The sequence below is a fragment of the Miscanthus floridulus genome, unplaced genomic scaffold (assembly GCF_019320115.1).
Source record: "Miscanthus floridulus cultivar M001 unplaced genomic scaffold, ASM1932011v1 os_946_1_2, whole genome shotgun sequence".
Taxonomy (NCBI): Eukaryota; Viridiplantae; Streptophyta; class Magnoliopsida; order Poales; family Poaceae; genus Miscanthus; species Miscanthus floridulus.
Genome location: NW_027098541.1, coordinates 67,333 through 83,121, shown reverse-complemented (window position 1 = coordinate 83,121; position 15,789 = coordinate 67,333). Strand labels below are relative to the sequence as shown.

At 47.2% G+C, this 15,789-nt stretch overlaps 1 long non-coding RNA gene across 2 annotated transcripts; it reads right to left on the bottom strand.

The window, feature by feature from the left end:
- Window positions 1-337: 337 nt before the first annotated feature.
- LOC136535457 (uncharacterized) lies at window positions 338-12,189 on the bottom strand. 2 transcript variants are annotated; one of them, XR_010778995.1, is made up of 4 exons: window positions 11,607-12,189; window positions 2,010-4,837; window positions 1,758-1,901; window positions 338-1,132 (listed from the first exon to the last, which is right to left on the bottom strand). It is a non-coding gene; the product is annotated as an uncharacterized lncRNA (long non-coding RNA). The 2 variants fall into 2 exon arrangements; XR_010778996.1 differs by having other exon boundaries at window positions 2,010-4,063.
- Window positions 12,190-15,789: the final 3,600 nt, after the last annotated feature.

The window sequence follows — 15,789 nt, the reverse complement described above, 5'->3', positions numbered from 1 at the left end:
CTAACTTATTTGTGATCTTGTAACCTAAAATTTCTAAAGCTTAGAAATTGATTTCTGACATTCATTAGACCTGTCAAGAATTGTGAATCGCCAGGCTTTTTATCCACTTGAGTAATTGATTTGTTGCTCAGGTATATAATTCACAGTGCTTATACTCAAAATAATAATTCTTTGCATGCTCACCCAAACTAATTTACAATTATTAAGTTACCAAGTCTAGGCTTGAATATAAAACACAACTTTTACTAATGAGTGGTGAGTTAAATATTCCACAAGTCATATCATCTTCAAGAAATAAAAGTATAAACGAAATGAACAGATAAGGCAGAAGAAAATATACAAAACTCAACTGATCTTACGTAGGCACCATGTCAAACCTCCACAACTAAAACAGTTTTTCAAATCAAATTATCAAATTAAAAAAAACATATGGATTGTCAAGTCTACCCAACAGCACCAAAATAAATCGTGATCCATGTCTATCCGGCAGGAAAAAAATCGCCGTCGATCACGCCCGCCCGGTGTCCCCTCTCCCCCTCAAACTGTCACCGCAGAAGAAACAAATTCACCACATATCACGCACGCGCCGAAAAAAACGCCGTCAATCACCCCGCGGTCTCTCCCTACCCCACCCATCATGGAGCTCTTCATGGGCGCCAGGTTCAAGATGCGGCCACTCGGGGAAAGCTTCACGCTGTGGTTACTGTACGACTGCTTGGTGGCAGGTGCCATCCCCGTGCTGTTCTGGCAGCAGTCAGTATAACGGCACAGGAACGGAAGCCTCCTAGCCCGATCTGCATCGCCTACTGGATCAGTAAGATCTATCCTCCTCCCCCTTATATGATTGTAGTATCAGGAATTATTGACATCTGCCATCTCCATCTTCCGTGTTCACTAGCATGGTAGAGAGTTCATGCTCTCAGAAGAGATGTGCCGCCACAGCTCCACTCAGAGCCAATCACGCACAGATTGGTGACGATTGGGCGAGAGTTATGAGCAGACTGTGAATGGTTAGTGTCGGCGGAGGAGGTGCTCATGCCCCTGCATTCTGATGCCGTCCCGTCCCTCCTGTCTCATGGCAAGCTGCAGCAGTCATCCTCACTCCCTTCCCTCAAATCCCAATCTGTACTATCTGAAAGTAGTCAATAAAAGATGTACCTCAAATCAAAGTGATATCACTGTGATGGTTGATGCTAATTTTATTTCCATGTGGCCATTTCAATTTGCAGCTTGGGGTTTTCTCGAACACTGTAATTGCAGGGTAGTCATGGTGGCTCAAATAATTCTAGGCTATGGTCTTCTGTCTTCTCACATTGGATGCAACCATGAAGGTAGTAAGTCTGATTCGCTACTTTTAGGTGCTGAAGAATATGTGTATATTCAAGGTACAAGCAAAATATTTGAGATTTTCTCTCTTTCGAGATTACAGAATTTGACATATTTTGTGCATTAGCACAAATTCCAGATGCATTAAGGGAATGCAGTTTTTCAAGGATGAGCTGGTGAGCTTACTGCAGACATGGACATCACCTAGAAGACACTGACGGTCAAGCTTTTTATTTATTTTGGATATTGAGAAATAGGAGTCTTATGTATTTCTATATTGCTCTATTTACAACAAGCCCATTCTAATTTGTATTGTCAGATGGATCGATTGCAAAGATAGGTAGGTGGATGATTGACTACAAATCTAGGATAGATTGTGTAAAGCCTATTCGACTGACTTTAGATGAACAATTGGCATAAATATTACGTACAGAGTCATCTGAAGCCGATAGCAGGCAATGTCCTTGTGGTGCTCTAGGCAAGCGCTGGAATCAAAAGACATCACTGGTGAGTACTACTTGCCGCCTCCTTTGCTCTATGTGGCCTCTTGCTGAGTCCTGTTCTTCAAATTCTTCCTGCACTATATATTTACGATTGATGCCTCATTTGACACATTTAACATATATGAACTTTTGGCTGCTTAGACTTTGATAGGATGCAGAGGGAGGACGCGTTGGACTAACCTCCTTGCAGCCACAAGAAACTCGAAGGGCAGTGTTGTTTCACCTTTTGCTGTAACAACATCTGGTGTTATACCAATGCCTAAGCAAAATTTCAGATGGCAGCACAATCTCTGGTGGTCAAAATAATACTTCATTCAAGTTTTACACAATGCAGTCCTGGTTTCAATGCGTGTAAGATTTGTTAACTTCCTTTCATTTGTGTTTCTTCATCTATTTGTTCTTCCATGCTACCAGGATATTCTCGATAACTAAATGTGTAACACCGCTTACCCCACTAAATTTTGGGATTGAGAGATAATTTTGCATAGTCAAATAATTTGATAATTTCAGCTACTGCTTCTTTCTATTAATACGTACAAAGATGTGCAGCTCTCCTGCATGGTTGAGAATTTCTCTTTGTAAGCTTGTGTTTCATCACTAACGTGAAATCCTCATGTATCATTGCTACGTTGGACCATATGTATGCAGGGGGTGGCAACAAAAAGATTTCTGTCCATTCAAGGAGTTCTTGGTACATGGACTCTTCAATTCTTCATGCCTTCTATTTTGGGGAAGACCACTCATATTTCAGGATCATAGCCAAGACACAGGACATATTTCACTTACAAATCATTTCAAGGAATGTTTCTTATTAATAACTTTGTCTGGCACACAGGATAACATTGTAAAACTGCACTTGAAGCATGAATACAATATGATATGTGCGGCAAGTGAGGGTGTCTAATGTCTTCATAGGACTCTTCTGGCAGAAATGGTGTTGCGCCGTGGACGCTGAAGGCAACAAAGACCGAATTGTGATGCAACTGCATCTTTGTGCACCGTGCAAGGACAAGCAAAGAACAGACTAATCGACGCACTAGCCAGCTGTGTGTTTTTGTACCGAACAAAATCAAACGTATAGGAGGGATCAGTCATTCGAGTTCTCTAGGACAAGATGCCTTAGACTCTGAATCTCTGATAATGTAAATTCTGTTTCAATTCTCGTGCCAAAAGAAATGCACGTTGTTGAGGCACGTCTAGGTTTCAATGCTGCACTGACTTAGTTCCATTTTAGGGCTTGATTAATCAGAACAGTCTATAAACTGATTTTGTGAACATCAAACACTCAAATATTGTTTGTTTCATAATACAATACACGTTCAAACTTAAAGTATCGTGGTATTAATTTGTTCCCGTTGCAACGCACGGGCATTTACCTAGTTAAGTATTATAGTTCAACTAGCACTACCACAAAAAGCATTTTCACGGTCATGCAAAAATAATTACCAGAGGCAGGCGGCTACCCCGCCTCTGTGTAATCATCACCGATAATCACGAACAACAGAGGCGGAAGGTGGCTACCGCTCGCGGATCTCAGTTGAAGGACACCGCCGCTCGAAGATCCCGTCCAGAGGAGGTTGCCGCTCATACACTCTAGTGCCTCCACGTGCGCCCCTTGATATTTGAGCTGGTTGTCGGTTGTGTGGGAGAGGGACGGGTGCCACCACATTGGGGATCAAGCCGTGGGAAAAAGGGTAGCCATCCTGTTGTGGATCCAGTCGGTGAGGTCTCGATATGCTGGCCAAGATGAAGAAGAAGGGGGTGGGGAGCAGGGTTGGGAGAGCAGGGATGGGGCGGTGGAGTTCATGGAGACCTAGTGATAGAGCCACGAGGGGTCAAGAGAAATGAAGAAGGACAGGAGAACTAGGGTTTTGGCTCAGGATGGGCTTATACTGGGCTGCTAGACCTCGGGGCTATTAACAGAGGTGGGAAATTTTGTTAGAAATTTAGGCAAACTCAGGTATTCTTTATCTATAAAATGATTAACAACATATTTGTAACATCAGAAATGTGCATGTGTGATCTAATTGCAAACGAGTTAATGAACATAATATTGATCATGATTTTAATCATAGAAAATAAAAGATGGGTCGCTACAGTTGCATACCCAGTGGTACTAGAAACGTTTCTGCTAGTCAACGTAGCGTTTGTTGGTCTAGTAATCCCGCTGGATGCAGTGCAGATAGGTCACAGTGCTAATCACCAAATGGAACCTTCGCCATAGTCGTGGATCGCTGCTGGGAAATAGAGAAAGTCATGGATAGAGCAGTCATGTCACCTGAAAGACGCTCTAGAGAAACCTGATTGCCGGCTTTCACCTGAATAGATGAGCGCTTCTTTGCCTCGTACGGGCAATGTTCAAAAAAACGTCATTAATCGCCGTTTAAACGAGTTTAAACGCTAAACTTTGACCCAGCGTCTCGTTTAGGGGGTAAACGCTCAATTAATCGTTGTGCGCGCCTAGGCGCTCGCCTAAACGCGCGGCGGCGTTTAATCGGTGCGGAACGGATGGAAAACACGTTTAGGCGGGTGGGAAACGCGCGGCTTGCGGGCGGGAAAGCGCGCGGCGCACGAGCGGGAAAGTGGGAAAAAAGGGCGCGCGCGCCGCGTAGAAACAGAGCGGGAGCGCAGGCAGGCGGACGCGTGAAAGAGCACGCGGGCCCGAGCAGTAGTGGCTCCGCCAAAACAGAGAGAGGCACAGGATTTCTCGCCGGCTCGCCCAGGCCACGCCTCCCGCTTCCGTGGTGCCTCCTGCCTCGTGCCCTCGTCGCTCCTCGCCGCCGTTGCAAGGGGAGCCCCAGCTGGAGCCATCGCAGGAGCAGGGTCGTCGACATCTGGAGTAGCAGGCCGCAGGCACAGGGGTCGCCGCCGCCGGCGCAGCCCCTCACTTCTTCTCGCGTCGTCGCTGGCACAGCCCTGCCCCTGCTTCACCACCCGCATCTGTCCTCGCCATAGCTTCACACTCTAGGTGCTCCCTCGGTCTCTCCCCATCTTTCCATGCTCATTCTCTGTAATTTTGATTTTTGCATGTCATTCTCTGTAATCTCCCCAGCTTCCAAACAACAGTACCAGATTTGTTAGCTGCTGTTGAATGCAAGAAACCAAGGAGGAAAGGAACTGATGTCAAAAACAAGTGTGCAGCAAGAGGTGTGGTCACTGTTATTACTTCCTAGTTGTGTTATTAGTATTGATTTTGCTCTCAGCATCACAAAGTAAAAAACAAAACAAAAACGTTTAATCACGTTTAATCTACGTTTAAACTTCCGAAACTCTAAACCATAGGCTAGCGTTCGCCTAGCGTCTAGCGTTTTTTTGAACATTGCGTACGGGTGATCGATCCTCATGTCTTTAGGATTACAAAACAAAGGTTTTTGGCTTCTAGGACTGTTAAATTGTGTAAGTGATTGTGTCATGTAATAAATTTGTTCTGATTCCTATGGGGATGAAGCCGGATATTCTTCCATTATCTTAAAAATGATGAATTTCCTAAAAGATTCCATTGTTTTGTTTACTTAGGATTGTTGCTTCTAAAGTTTGGATAGATGTGTTTATGAGTCTGTCATTCAATGAGTCTTTCCTCAAAGTTTTAACATAATTTTTCATTCCTATAGAAACATGGGTACCATAAATGCATGTTTCGTCAAGCACTTTTTATGCTTGTTGCTAATAATAAATTTGGCCTATGTTCATGCACTAGACCGATGCAGCATGCACTTTTTTACATGATTTAACTTTTTCAGTATATATAATATGTAATCATCTTTCTTCACATGGTGTCATCACAGATTGCTACTTCCAACGTGTGCTTAGATGTGAAGGTATAACTATATATAGATGCCTCATGTACATGTCCACTAATTTAGTTAAAAAAATATTATCTCAAGTTTGTTGGGAACATCTTATTGTCCGCACGATTTAATCGGGTCATATAAAAATATTATATTTTAAGATGCTTGAATCTAAACGTTCTTTTTTTAGATTACACCGTTCAAACTAGCGCGTTTATTTTAAGACAATTGGAGTATATAAACGTTTATTCAAACTAGCGCATTGGCCTCAACCTATATATGGTGCGGACCGGATGTTTCGCATCACTGCCCAGCTGTGAGATTTCCATGGACATGGATCCCGGTCTCCTGTTTGGCCTTGCATGCACGAAGCGGACTGCCATTTAGACGGCGAAGTCACTTGGTGAATATGAGGTGACCAACACTATATATATTTATAGTAGTGTGTGCCCAACATCACACACCACACGCCTAGCTTCTCTTTCCAAAAGCATGGCGTGCACTACCCTTTCATTGCTGGACCACCTCTTGATCACTGTATTGCTCGTCCTCGCTCGCGACATTATCATAGCCGGTGTTGTCATAGCTCCACCTCCCACTCCTCTACCTCTTCCATGGCCACGTGCACCCTCTCCAACTCCTCGTCCTCTGGGTCTTGGGGCCCCCCCTCGCACTCCTCTTCTTCCTCCCCCTCGAACAGGCACTCCACCTCTAACTCCTCTTCCTCGTCCATGGTTGGGTACACCTTCTCCAGCTCCTATTCCTCCATGGCTAGGAGCACCCCCTAGTACTCCTATCCTTCCTTCTCCTAAGGTAGGTGCTCCACCTCCTGTTCGCCCCCCACAGTTGGGAGCGCCCCTTCCTATCCCTGTTCCTCCTACTCCTTGGTTGGGGGCTCCCTCCCGCGGTCCTATTCTTCCTCCCCCATGGAAGGGTGTTCCACCTTCTACTCCTCCACTTCCAGCACCACGGTTAGGAGCACCCCTCCCGTCCCGTCCTTGTCCTCCAGCAGGTGCTCCTGTACTCCCTCCCCGTCAGAAGGGTGCTCCACCTTCCACTCCTCCACTTTCTACACCACAATTAGGGGCACCCCTCCCATCCCCTCCTCTTCCTCTAGCTCGTGCTCCTGTACTTCCTCCCCGTCGGATGGGCGATCCACCTTCCCCTCCTCCACTACCTGCCCCAAGATTGGGGGCACCCCTCCCGTTCCCTCGTAAACCTCCACCTCGTGCTCCTGTACTTCCTCCCCGTCGGAAGCGCACTCCACCTCCTGCACCACGTTCTAAGGCACCCATTCCATCTCCTGTTATTCCTCCCCCTCGAAAGCGCACTCCACCTGCACCACGTTCTAAGGAACCCATTCCATCTCCTATTATTCCTCCCCCTCAAAAGCGCACTCCACCTTCCACTCCAATTCCTGCACCACGGTTGGGGGTACCCCTTCCATCTCCTCTTCCTCCCCCTCGCGGACCTACTTTTCCTTCCCCTCGGAGCGGCACTCCGCCTTCCACTCCTCCACTTCCTACACCACGATTAGGGGCACCCCTCCCGTCTCCTCTTCTTCCTCCAGCTCGTGCTCCTTTGTAACAATTCTGTTTGTCTAACCAATCATGAAAGCAGCACCAATCTCTTTCGAAACAATAAGTCTTCACACAGCAACAACAGCAATATCTTCATTGAACCTCGTCAAAGCAATATTGCTGGAAGCTGAAGATTGAATCTCAGCTGGATGGGTTTGTGTTTGCTACAGTGCTATAGGGTCCCATAGGCCACAAGAAAATCATGTAATATATACAACTATTTTGTTTCCGGGGTGTGTAATAAATTGGTAAGCCTAGGCTTACTAATCTGTATTTCAAAACTTATTTCTCTACATTTATATTATAATGTATTGTAACCTTGCAATAGCGATTCGATTTGCTCAATTAGCCGTCTTGGATCTGTTTGCAACTCATCCTTCTCTATTTATCATTGTTTGTTCCTTCCTCCCTCCTAATACCACTCCTCACCAGTGTGTTTTTATTTTAACACATGGGGACACAAGAAGCTGTCAATTTCTTTGAGGCAAGAAGAATTTGCAAAAACAGCCCCTAAGTTGGAAAAACTTGTACAAGACAAAAACAGTCGAGATGTTGGAAGATTTGTTGGTTCTTTTCCATCCAAATTTTAATTTCCCATAAAATTAGGAGGGTATGATGTGAGTTGTGACTGGATTCCTTTCTCGGGAGCACCAAATAACGTCCACCTCTCAACCTAACGCGAATATGTGCTCCAACCAGCGGTGGATTTGGGCCCTAGGCATGACACAAAGCATCTGATGATTACTCCACTGGGTTTTTTGTGGCCTAATCCGTAATAGCCCTAGCCATCATGCCAGCAATAATCAGCTCCCACCACCGGCCGAACAACCATCCGTCTAACCCAACAATGCTTGAAGTAATAAGAAGCAAGAAGCCTAGCACCTACAGGCTACAGCTCTTCAATCTCACAAGTCACGCGTGCACCTCTATGGCTCTATCCTTCTCTCTCGTCTTTCTCCGCTACGTCTCTCATCTCATCTCCTTTCTCAGTCACACCCACGCCCCATTGCCCCCTGGCCCATGCTAGTGCGTGCCAGCAGAACTCAATCTAGTCCCCTAGTGCCGCCAAAGGAACCACAACAGACCAGGAGGAAACCTTGCAGATACTCTCATCTTCAATGATGCCATCGGTCACCTGGGCTTAGTTGAACTGCCTTTAAAAGGACGTGCCTTTACATGGAGTAACATGCAGTCTGAACCTCTTTTAGAGCAACTTGATTGGTTTTTTACATCCCCCAATTGGACAATTGATTTCCCCAATACTGAAGTGCTCCCCATGGCAAAGATCACTTCAGATCACATCCCCTGCAAGATCATTATCAGTACCAACATTCCGAGAGCGAATCTGTTCCGTTTTGAGAATTTCTGGGTAGAGCAAGATGATTTCCTCGACACAGTGTTAGACTGCTGGAATATTACACCCACCCTCAATGATGCAGCCCGGAATATTTCGTCTAAGTTCAAAGCACTCAGCTAGTTTGAAACACTGGAGTAAACATCTATCAAACTTGGGTCTGTTGATTAGTAACTGCAACCAGGTTATCTGCTTCATTGATGCCCTAGAGGATAGACGTGAGCTCTATAATCCAGAAGCTAACCTCAGATGTGCAGTCAAGCGACAACTCCAGAAGTGGCTAGGGTATAAAAATTTGTATTGGAAGAAACGTTTCACAGTCAACAGGATTAAACTTGGGGATGAATGCACAAAATTCTTCCATGGTATGGCAACTATTTCATATAGGAAAAATGCCATTTCCCAGATTATGAATGAGCATGGAGTTTGGATTCAGGATCATGAGAGTAAAGCAGGGTTGCTATGGACTGCTTTCAGAAACCGTATGGTGCCACATCCTCTCCTACCATGCTTTTTGACCTCACCAGCATGATCACACAGGTGGATGGCCTAGATGCCTTGGTGAGCCCAATCTCGCATGATGAAGTTGACTCAGTGGTCAAGCATATACCAAATGACAAAGCACCTGGACCTGACGGTTTCAACGGTCTACTCCTAAAGAAGTGCTGGCAGTTTATCAAAGGTGACTTCTACTCACTATGCTCTGATTTCTACTCAGGTCTGGTCAACCTTGAGTGCATCAACACCTCTTATATCACCCTAGTGCCAAAAAAGAACAGCCCAGAGACAGTAAATGATTTTCGGCCTATATCTCTTATGAACATTTCATTGAAGGTGATCACTAAAATCTTAGCTGAGAGATTGCAAGCAGTCATACTACGAATTGTCCATCCCAACCAATATGGTTTCATTCGGTCACGTACGATACATGATTGTTTAGCATGGAGTTATGAGTATATCCATCAGTGCCACCAGTCAAAACGGGAGATAATCATACTCAAGTTAGATTTCGAGAAAGGCAGAAAGCGTTTGACACAGTGGAACACTCTACCATCATCCAAGTTATGAGGCATTTGGGATTTCCAGAAAGATGGTTGACTTGGGTACAAACAATCCTCTCTTCTGGCTCCTCGGCAGTGTTATTGAATGGTGTTCCTGGGAAATTTTTCAAATGCAAGAGAGGTGTCCGGCAGGGGGACCCATTATCACCTCTCCTCTTCGTGCTTGCGGCTGAGCTTCTGCAAATTTTGGATAACCGGGCTGCATCCATGGATCTACCCACCACACCAATTCCCCAACCTATGGCAGATTTCCCTATAGTGCAATATGCGGATGACACGCTACTGCTACTACAAGCTGATGCCAGACAACTCTTCTTCCTCAAGGCCCTTTTGCACAGCTTCGCAATCTCAACAGGTCTCCATGTGAATTACAGAAAGTCACATATGTACCCTATCCATATTACTCAAGAGAAGTTGTCTCATCTTGCTGCTACGTTTGGATGTGATGTGGGCTCAATGCCGTTCACCTATTTGGGGCTACCCATGGGCACAACCAAGCCAAAATTTGAAGACCTGACCCTAATGATGGATAGAGTGGAAAGAAGGCTCTCAGCATGCTCCACTTGGATGTCCTACTCAGGTAGACTAGAAATGGTCAACTCTGCGATCACACCCATTACCACCTATGCAATGTGCACTATCAAGCTGCCAAAAGGGGTGATCGACAACATTGACCGAGCAAGGAAGCAGTACCTATGGAGAGGCAATGATGCTGAACGCAAAAAGGGTGGTAATCTGGTTGCTTGGGAAATAGTTATGAAACCAAAGGAGAAAGGTGGACCAGGTGTTTTGAACCTAAGACTGCAAAATGACGCCCTGCTCATGAAACACCTAAGTAAGTTCTATAACAAGGCCGACATCCCCTGGGTGCATTTGATTTGGAATAAATACTACTCCACCAAAGTACCACATGTTGCTAGAGAATCGGGCTCCTTCTGGTGGAAGGATGTGCTCAGACTCAACATCATTTTCAGAGGTGTTGTCAGGTGTGAATTAGGCAATGGCTCCTCTGTCTGCTTCTGGGATGATCTATGGACAGATTCGGTGCTAGCTCAAACATATCCAAGATTGGCCTCTTTTGCCAGAAATAGGGGTGCTTCGGTGCTGGAAATCATGGAGGCCGTTGATCTTGACAGCTTGTTCCTACTACCTCTATCACAGCAGGCTTTCGAAGAGCTTGAAACTCTACAAGCTCAGTTGCAAGATATACCAAATGATGAAGATGCAGTGGATCGATGGATTCCTATTTGGGGCAACACATATACCTCACGGCGTTTCTATTCTCAGGTATTCAAGAATATGGATACACATCCGATCTTCAAGATCATTTGGAAGTCTAGATGCACCCCGCGTGTCAAATTCTTTGCTTGGTTGGTTCTGGTAGATCGCCTCAACACCAAGACTATGATGCGTAGAAGACATCTCGACGTCCAGGGCACTGATATATGCGTCATGTGTGACAGTGGAGAAGAGGAGACCATCGACCATCTGTTCTTTGAATGCACGTTTGCAAAAGAATGTTGGGTGACTATACATATCAACTGTGACACATCACTACCTCTACTAGACAGGTACACCCAAGCTTGAGGCGCCCACAACATACCTTTCTTCACAGAAGCAACTCTGATAGCAGCTTGGGAGCTGTGGAAAGTGCGCAATGACAAGATCTTCCGGGGAAGAGACCCAACCCCTAGTATTTGGTTATCGAATTTTAAGAACCAATGTAAACTTCAGTCTGCTCGTTTTAAGGATGACCTTAGGTCAACCTTCTATGTTTGGCTCGATGCTTTTAGCTAGATTTGTATGTAAGACCCTCTCTCCTGTTTTAAATTAATTAAAAAGTTGCTCACTGTGGGGATCTCCCCCACGGTCTTTTCGGTCAAAAAAAAAAAAGACTACTCTACTCATTAACCTGGACTAATAGAAAGTACAAGCAAGCTTAGAGAGATACACACCCCAAGCGAGACTTGCAGAACAGCGTGAGCGGAACCAACCTTCTTGACTGCGTGGAGGGCGGCGCCGTGGCCGCCGACGCCGGCTCCGATGATCACGAGGTCGTAGTCGAACCCGCCGCTCGCGGCCGCGCCATTGCCAGCCGTCGCCGCAGCCACCACGCTCCGCCTAGCGGCCACCAACTGCGGCGTGCACCGGGGCGCCAGTGGAGCCGGAGGGCCTCGCGCCTGAGACCGCAGAAGCGGATCCTGGCAACCGGCCGGATCGTGTCGTACCGGTAGGCGGCGGCGCTACTGGCGACCGCCGCCGAAGCTGCCGAGAGGGACCATGGGGCCTCGCCCGACCCGCCTCCGGCGCCGGCAGATCCGGCCCGGCCGAGCCCCCGGCGATCTACGGCGCCGCAGCTTCCCCGCATCCGGCGCCGGCGTTTCAGGCGAGGGGCGGGAGGCGTGGGCGTCCTCAGAAGCGAGCCGCGGCGAGGCTCGGGGTTTCGGATTCGGGCGGCGGCGACGGGCGGGAGGCGAAGGTTTTTTTTTTTTTGAGAAAAATAGAGACGGAGGACGGGAGGAAACGGGGATCGGACCTTCGCGCGTGGGTTTGGTCCGCGCCTAGGATTGTTCGGGGATGCGTGGAGGAGAGTTGAAGCATTTGATAACTGATTATTATTAGTATATTTGATTTTTATGAACAATATAGAATTCTGTGCACAAATTCTTTGTCGTTAGGATGCCTCCTCGGGAACGCATTTTTTGTCTACCGTTCCGAGTGCTCCTTTGTAATACAGATGCATGGGTCACCAGAATCGGAAATGCTCTCGCCTCGTCCAGACGGTCGCGTTCGCTTGCGCCGCCCAACAGCCCAATCGCTGATTCCTCTTGTCCACTTGCCTCCGACCTTATTCCGTTGTCTTTGTTCTCCAAAAGGCTTCCACTGTAGCGTCGGAATCGACCTCCACCGTGACCGTGCTCTGGGTTCCATCGCCAGGCTCGAAGAAATAGAGGGCGGCTTCGCTCTAGTCGTCGCCTCATCATGCCCCATAGTCCGCAGCTACACCTGCCCGATCCGCTCTAAGGCTGCGGTGTCCCTTGTCTGGTCCGCCGACGACACGAAGCTTCATCGCCGTGCCCGAAGAAACGGAGGGCAGCTCCACTCCCGCTGCCACGCTTGACAGCTCTCGCGCCCCATGGTTGGTCGCTTCGCACCATCAGTGAGATCTACACCGGTGAACTCCACACATCGACGAGCCTCCATTCCCAAGCAGCAAGGAGATATTGTGCTGAAAGTGCATGTTGCAAACATATGTTTTGGGTGTTTCAGAGCTATGTTGCATGTGTTTCATATCGGTGTTACAAAAATAGATCGTGATGTTGCACATGTTGCAATGGCTATGCACGTATGTTTCAAATATATGTTCCAAATGTTTCATCTGTATCAAACGTATGTTGCAAGTGTTTTTATGTGGATGTTGTAAAAGTAGATCTGGATATTGCATATACATGCATGTTACAAGCGTATGTTTCAAGTGTTTCAGGTGTTTCATTTGTCTATTGCGAGTGTTTCATCTGGATGTTGCATATGCTTTGCAGTGGTTTTCAAGTATTTTCAGGCTTTTTCTCAAGTGTTTTAGACGTTTGTTTTAAGTGTTTCATATGTCTTCTTTTGTATGTAGCAACTATTGCATCAGAATGTTTCAAAAGTAGATTGGTGTTGCACATGGGATACGCATGGAAAGCAGCTGATAGCGTGGGCGACGTCCGGGGCACTCGCCCGCTTACCGTGCGAGCACCGTCTGGCCGCTAGTGCCCCGGATCGGACATTCAGCCGCTAGCAAGTCCGCATAAGAATTCTTTCTAACCTCTTTTCTCCCTGTCATATCACAGCACTTGCTCGCTAGCGCCATGTGGCCGTATGGTCCCCACATGGAAGAAGCTTGGTGTGGCGACCAAAACTTCAGCGAACGCCCACTGCCACGATATGGAACATGTGCCCCTGGCTCGCGTGACGGCCTGTGTGCCACATCTTTAATTATTCTCGAGCAAAGTCACGAAAAACTATGTTGATACAAAGAAGCGGTCACACACAATAGTGCTAGAATGTATGGTCGTAGATCGGTGAACCCTCGGCTAGAACACACGTACTAGAAGATCCGATGTTGAAAAAAACATGCTCATGTGGGACAATCCACCATGACATTCCAATGAACCCTCGACAAGAACGCATGCACATATCGGACCACCCGGTATCTGTAAATTTTGCCTCAGAAACTATGAACGCCTCCTGGAAAGGACCCATGGGGAAATGCACCAGGGTTGGTCTAGGATTTGCATAGCCACCTAGAACGCCCCAAACTCCGATCTATCCAGAAGCTCGTAGATAACAATAGATATAGGGGTCGAAAGAGCTAGCATTTGGAAAAAGTGAATAGTATATTGGTTTTATTTTTTATTGATTGGATCACTCAACTAGACAGCCCTTAATATTTATATGGTGGGAGGTCTATCCCATAGGAGTCCGAATACATTTTTTTAAGGGTCAGTGGGGGGAATTCCCCCACCTATTTTTTTGTATTCTATTAAACAAGAAGTATAACAAAGAGTACAAAAGCGAAGATTACAGGTGCACGAGGTGTGCAGAAAGCAAAGAGAAATAAGGAGCTGGCAAGCTCAGAAAAGAAAACTATGAATAATCCTAGGCTACAGGCCTCTTTGGCACGGCTTATGTCGGCTTCGGCTTCATTTATTTTGCGCAAATTGAGGCACTGTAGCATGAAGCCGTTTTGTAAGCCAGGGTTAAAATGAAATAGAAGCCGGGAAAAGCCAGTTTTTCTGGCTTCACTGGTGAAGCCGTTTTGGATGAGCCGTGCCAAAATGGACTTAAATTCTCCAAAAAAAAAACATGTTTAAGGAACCTGCAAGGTTCGGCTTGACCTTGATGCAAATTAGGCCAATCTCCTCCCTGAATCTGGCTTTCCAAACATTACCCAAAACTGACCCAAATCAAATATATAGAAGAAATTGAATCCAACTCGGACTCAACCTGGGTGGCCAGACCGAACCGTCCAATGTGTGCAATCAGCACATGTTTGCCCAATTTGACTACGAACAGCTAGTAAACTTGACATTTCATCAACATCTTCTAAAATAGTTGTGAATCCAACAATCAGATCTTGGTGCAATGAAAACTATGCAAGTCAATGAGTGACTAAAGAAGACTAGTATGTATAGTATTGCCAAGTGCCATGCTTCAGCTGCCATGGCATGAAGACAGTTACTAGGTCGTGGTCCAAAGTGCCATAAAACATGAGAGGATCAGGCTGTGGCACGGCCCAAGTCCTCGAAGGTGGAATGTAACTGAAATGCTTACACCCATGCGTCCGGCCGCCTGGGCGCTTGCTTATTAATGGGCTTGCGGACCAGCCCAGACAGCCTCCCCAACTCCTGCGCATAGTTCAGAGGTTTCCCCACTCCCGAACATATCAGCCGCTTCCACCGCTATCTGTGCAATGACTGCCTCCACCACGTTGTCCGCCCATCGCGGCTGCTACTCCGCCTCATTGCTGTCGTGCGCCCATCTCACGCCATGCGCTCCTCGCTCCCCGTCGCGCACACCTCTGGCCCCCTCTCGTCGCGCGCCCGCTCCCCCCCTGTCGCACACGCCTCCCACTCCCTCCCGTCGTTGGCCCTGGAGTTAGTGGTGGTTGCTCCACCCGTCGCGTGCGTCGCCCGCCCGACCGAGCCAAGCCCAGTGATGGTGACGCTAGCTGGTGGTGGTGCTCGCGCGCTAGCTGGTGCGGGGTGCTCGTGCAACGCCTCTCGTCACCGGCTCCGACCCTGACAGCTAGAATCGACCGGCCCCTGCCTCGGCCCCATGTTGCAAACACATGTTTCAAGTGTTTCATAGGTATGTTGCAAAAGTAGATCGGATGTTGTGTATGTTTGTAATAGTTTCAAGTGTTTCAGACGCATGTTTCATTTGTTTTTAGACATATATTGCAAATATTGCATCTAGATGTTTCAAAACTATATCGGGTGTTGCATCTCCCTCCTTGCCTTTCTACTATCTCGCCTCGGTGTGGAAAGCGAGGCGGAGGCGGTCCCCATTGCCGCGAGCGGGCCCACGTGCTTCCGGATGGGCGTAGAAGGCGAGATGTAGGCAGGTAGGCGCGAGATGCGAGATGGGGGGCAGCAGTGCGGCCGTCCGGATAGGAGCAGCGTCTGGATGTCC